The sequence below is a fragment of the Myotis yumanensis genome, unplaced genomic scaffold (genome assembly GCF_028538775.1).
Source record: "Myotis yumanensis isolate MYYU_CA2020_CCGP unplaced genomic scaffold, mMyoYum1.0.hap1 SCAF_14, whole genome shotgun sequence".
Classification (NCBI taxonomy): Eukaryota; Metazoa; Chordata; class Mammalia; order Chiroptera; family Vespertilionidae; genus Myotis; species Myotis yumanensis.
In genome coordinates this window covers 57,915,614-57,921,414 of record NW_027223765.1, presented here as the reverse complement: position 1 = coordinate 57,921,414, position 5,801 = coordinate 57,915,614, and the positions used below count along the sequence as shown (strand labels likewise).

General features: G+C 43.6%; 1 pseudogene; it reads right to left on the bottom strand.

Moving 5' to 3' along the window:
• Positions 1–1,540: 1,540 nt before the first annotated feature.
• LOC139022432 (phosphatidylinositol-glycan biosynthesis class F protein-like) lies at positions 1,541–4,855 on the bottom strand (annotated as a pseudogene).
• Positions 4,856–5,801: the final 946 nt, after the last annotated feature.

The window sequence follows — 5,801 nt, the reverse complement described above, 5'->3', positions numbered from 1 at the left end:
GTTTGCATTTTAATGATGACGTGTGTTTGTCTGGGTTTATTTGGGTTCATCTTAATTGGGATTGCCTGTGCTTCCTGGAGTTGTGTGACTTTTTTCTTTACCACGTCAGGAAAAATTATTTTTCTTATTATTTCTTCAAACAGGGTCTCTATTCCTAGTTCAGCTTCTTCTCATTCTAGTACCTCTCTTATGCAAATGTTGTTTTGTTTTTGTTTTTGTTTTTTTTAATATATTTTATTGATTTTTTACAGAGAGGAAAGGAGAGAGATAGAGAGAGTTAGAAACATCGATGAGAGAGAAACATCGATCCGCCGCCTCCTGCACATCTCCTACTGGGGATGTGCCTGCAGCCCAGGTACATGCCCTTGACCGGAATCGTACCTGGGACCTTTCAGTCCGCAGGCTGACGCTCTATCCTCTGAGCCAAACCGGTTTCGGCTATGTTGTTTTGTTTTATGTTGTCCCAAAGCTCCCTTACATTCTCCTCCTACTCTTTTTATCTTTTAATTTCCAATTACTGCTCTGACTGGGTGTTTTTTCCTACCTTGTCTTCTAACTCGCTGATTGGTCCTCAGCTTCTAGTCTACTGTTGCAACCTTCCAGGTGTTCTTTATTGCAGCTATGTCACTCTTCATTTCCTCTTGATTCTTACTCATGTTGGTGTAGTTCTCCTTCAGTTCCTTATAATTCACAGTCAGATATTTGAGCATCCTTACAACCATTACTTTGAATTCTTTATCTGACAAATTACTTGCCTCCATTTCATTTAGTTCCTTTTCTGGTGATTTCTCATTTTCTTTCATTTGGGGGTTGTTTCTTTGTCTTCCCAGTCTGGCAGTCTGGGGAGCTGGGTGTGGGGGTGGGTTTGCAGTGGGTCCATCTATTCAGAGGTGACTGGTCCCACTGGGTGGCAGTGGTGCATCCGATCTTCTGGTGACATCGGGTTAGGCACATCATCTCTATGGCAGATCCATGTGTAGGGGCATCAGGTTGTGTCCTCTGGCTGGTGTCAGGCATGGGGCCATTTGACCAGGGGCACAAGGAAGGACACGATGACAGGTCCATGCAACTGAGGGTGTTGGGGCTGGTGGCAGCACCTCAGGGCCATGGGGCCAGTCGTTCAGGGGCACCAGGTCAGGTGTGCTGGTTCAGGGCAGCAGGACCCTGTGTCCAGGCTGGGCCCATGTCAGGGTGGTGGGGTGGGGCAGGTGCTCTGCTCTTGGGGTGGAGGGGACCAGGCCAGCTGCTGCTCCGCTGGTGCAGGGAGGTGTGGGGGTCAGGCTGGGTGCTGCTCTGCTGGTGCAGGGGAGGCTGGCCAGTTGCTCTGCCTGGAGGAGGCTGGCAGGTTGGTGTCCTGTCAGCTAGAAGGTACAATCTCTCAGGGGTTTCATAGTTTAAAAAGCTATAATCACAGCATGTAACTACATTAAAAAAACACACACAGTGCTGTAAATGGGACTGCCTGGCTTGGACCATGTGCATTTCTGTACAATCTTTATGGAATCTGTACATAAAAATAAATCTTCTTTCTTGGTTCCATTTAATTGTTTTTGTATGTATGTTGCTTTCTATTCCAATATATCCAGAATGGTGAAATAACAGGTGGCATGTAGCCAAAGGTTGCTCCGAGTGTGCAGGAGATGGACCAGACCCATCTCTACTGAAAACTTAGCCATCTTTGACATTTGGTCCTAACAAGGTGCAGTAGCAAAAGCAGACAAGATCACCGCAAATAAAAATGTTTCCAACACCAACTCTATTAATGGTGCTTTCATTACATGAAAGACAAAACAAGACATAAGAAAGCAGATACAGCATTTCAAAAATCTGGTTACCTTGTATGATAATGAAGTTCTTTTAGTGGATACATTTGTTTTCACCACTGAATATAAAACTAGATCAATGGCAGTTACAAGAACAGATGCACAATCACATCAAGTGTGTTTCCAATATTGAGAAGTTCCCTGAGAAGAATGATAGAATGAAGATGCTCAGGATAATTGAGAATATGCATCATAAGAGGTGGGTATCCAGTAGTCTCTTGATAAAAATACAGTAGTATTTTTCATGGTGTTTTCTTCAGTGGCTTGCTAATTCTCCCGCCTGCAGATGGGAAACATCTCCTCCTTTGATGGTAATTTATAAAAATACGTGAGCATTATCTCAATATGTTGAGATTCTGCTTCCTTGCAATTATGGACAGCTTGGCTCAGATAAAATCACAAAAATTCTTTACAGGTTTGAATGTTTCTCATGTTAACACAAAGAAGAACCATAAAGATGCAAACTCTAGGGACTTGGAAAAATAGGAGTAGGGCCTGAAAAATAGGAACAGTAAGTGTTTCCACACCCTCACTGGCATCTGACTTTTAAGAGACAATGGTGTGAAGTGCTCAATTGAGGAATTTTTGCCTCAAAAAATGATTCTTAAATCTATAGCCATGCACAGACACATCATCAACACGACTGCATTGCACAACATCACAGAATCAAATTGAGGCAAGAAGGTGATGGAGAGGATCTACCATCAGGTTCTTGGAAACACAGTTGTGCTTAGAGTTGCCCAAGGAAGAGTTGTGCTCAGTGGTGAAGGTAGCCACTGTGGACCTTGAGAAAGAAGATACCTACTAAGAAGGGCTCCTGGTGGCTTACTGGTCTCAAATTTAAAAAAGTTTACTCTCCCTAAAAAAGGGTCTCTGTGTAAACACACTACAGGGAGAACCCTGCTCTAAGCTGCCAGTCTCCCAACCTGGCCCGCCTGCCTGCACTGTGCTCCTGCCATCTAAGCCAGCCTTTACAAAGGAGTTCCTAGAACCCCATTTCAACCAAAAGGACTGAGGCTCTCCCCATCCAATTAGAGCTATATTCCCATCAGTTTCTTCACTGACCAATCAGAGCTCCATCCTGACCAATCAGGACAGTGCTTTTCGGACCAATCAAACTGTGAGGATTTGGAGTCCTCCTTTGTATGAGAACAAACCAGTGAGGGACTTGGGTAGAGATTTCTCTCTATATGTGAGCTCCCCTCAGGCTCAGGGAGCGCACTTTCCCTCTTCACAGAAAGGTAAAGATGGGGTTTCCCTGGCTGGAGCTGGGCTGAGTACACCGGAGTGAAGTGGAGCAGAGCTGTCTAGCTTGGTAAGGCGTCTCCTCCCCCGGGAGTCACCTCGCAGGTGTGCAGCTTCAGTACTGAGCTGTTCCAGAGCCATGCTGATCCACAGCCTTGCTGTGTTACAATTGATCTGTTTGCACTGAATAAAGTTTTCTCCTTCACTGCATCCCAAATTGGGGATTCCTGTTGGTGTTAAATTGGTACTAACGACCAGTGGTTGACACCATCCCTGTTAAGAGACAGGGTAAGTTGCCACACAAAGAGATTCCAAGTTATCGTGGCTTATACAAAGTACAAGTAAGTTCTCATGTCACAGTCAGAGGTGGCACTCTGTTCTCACCACATGGCACTCAGCCTCTTTTCCTAGGACAAGGTCCAGATTGGTACTGGTATTGCTCTTTCCAGCCCATTTGTCACTCCAAACTGCAAGAGAGGTTAGGAAATGCAGTCTTCACGTGGGCAGTCTCCACACTGGAAAGTGGAGAGGACGGGTTGGGGAGGGTGACAACCAGCAGTCTGCCACCATCCTGGAGAGAGACCAGGAGACTGTCTGCAGATGTGTAACTGAAAAGTGCCAGCACCCCAAACCCTGTTTACTCCTCGGGGATAATCCCAAAGCCCTGTTCACCATGCAATGTAGTTTACCTCGTAGGAGCCAGAGAGGAAGCCAGGCTTCCTGGAAGAAACTGTAAGAGAGAAAGTCATGTGCTGAGTTTCTTGTGTGCTGAGGCCTTTTATCCTCTTTGAAAGACCCATTCTTAGAAAACGGTGCTCACCTGTGCCCAGAAGCCGACCAATGGGAGAAGCCTCCTTCCAGCCTGAGGCTCGAGCTGCTGACCCTGACTCACCTTGCAAGCTGAGGAGAGGCAGAGGAGGTCGCCCAGAGGACAACACCAGTTACTCATCCAGAAGTTTCTTATGTTTTTGTAAAGAAGAATAAAAGGGGAGGAGGAGGGAGAGGAGGAGAAACTTCCCCTTGCACATCAAAGCCCCTCTTGGTTGACCTGCAAATTTCTGGAATAATGTAATTTTTATGTTATTTGAATGACAGTCTGTTTGATAGGACACCCTGAGGAGGGAGGAAACCTCAGCAGATAGCAAGACTCTGGGATCTGGTTGCCATTGAGGAAATCTTGCTGCTAAGATTTCTAGTTAAACAGCCCCAGATATTTTCTGAGTTTTCCCTCAGAATATTCATTCCTAACCCCTCCACTTGTCAAGGAAAATGCAAAATTTCTTTTAAAAGATCATAGGATGGACCTAGGGGAGACAGAGACTAAATCAAAGAGATGACGTTTTGGTTATGAAAAATTTCACACACACACAGTAAACCCAGCCATACGATCACCAACACCTGGTGACCGCCCCTCACTCACCTCCTGCCTTCTCTCAGGATTATTTTGAGTAAATCTCAGCATTATGTCATTTTATCTGTAATTTCAATAAATGTCTCTGAAAGATAAGAAATCTTTACAAAAGACATAACTGTAATACACTTTAAAAATCTACAACAATTGCTTAATATACTGTGTGTTTAATTTTCTCCAGTTTTCCCCTCTGCCACTTTTCTCTCTTTTGTGATTGATTTGTTTACATCAGGATCTACTTGTTGCCTTTGGTTGCTATGGCTCTTGAATGTCTTTTAATCTGTAGGCTCCCGCTTGCCTGTGTTTCTCTTCTTTACCCCATAAGTGTCCCAGAGTCTGGATTTGCTGGCTTCACCCCGGTGGCATCACTGACCATGCTCTTCACCCCTGCAACCCGGACACCCAGCTGCTAGATCCTGAGGCTTGGTCCTATTCAGGTTACTAGTAATTTGACTTTAAAGGTGCATGTTCATACAGCAGGCGGCCCAGCTGCCTGGTTCTCTCTCTCTCTCTGATGTTAGCAGACATTGATGATCATCTGCTTAATCCATTATTTCAAAAAGGTTTTCAAAATGCAATACTCCAATTAGTTTCTTTCTTCTTTATTGACTAGCTAGAATGCTTCTGGAGACAGAAATGTTTCCTCCTCAGCTATTTATGACTGCTCCAAAAGACAGCTCATAAAAGAAAGACAGATAAATGCTGGACTCTTCCCCTTTGCTTAACTGTTCTCAGAACGAAGAATTGTTTCCTTATAAGCTTCCTAAGGGACTGCGAAGTTTTTAAAACTTGTTAGTGCTTTACTGTTTATGGAATCATGAATTTTTGCTTATGCAATGTGGTTCAGTCTTCCATGGTTATTCTTATTGATGCTCAACATCCCATCTTTAGCTACTGAGTCTTTTTGCTGTGACCCCAGTAGTATTTAGTAGCTTTCTGATATAATTCAATGTCCAGATTATCTTGTACATTCTTTCTCTAGAACTGGAATCAGTAATTTCTGAAAAATGCCTGGTTTCTTCTAGTGGTAAATGGTATTTAGAGAGCACAATCAGGGCTGTTCAAACAATTTTTAAGAAAATATCTCTTTAATCTGAAAATGAAGTATAAGCATTGCAAAGATCATTTTAATTCAGGTACAAAATGAAAAAGTTAAATAAGAATGCTCCAGAATAACACTGTCCCATAGAACTTTCAGCAATAATAGGCATATCCCATATCTGAGTTATCCAAAATGGTAGCCACATGTAGCTATTGAGACTTGGAATGTGGCCTATGCAATGGAGGAAATGGTATTTTAAATTTAATTTTAGGACTTCCAG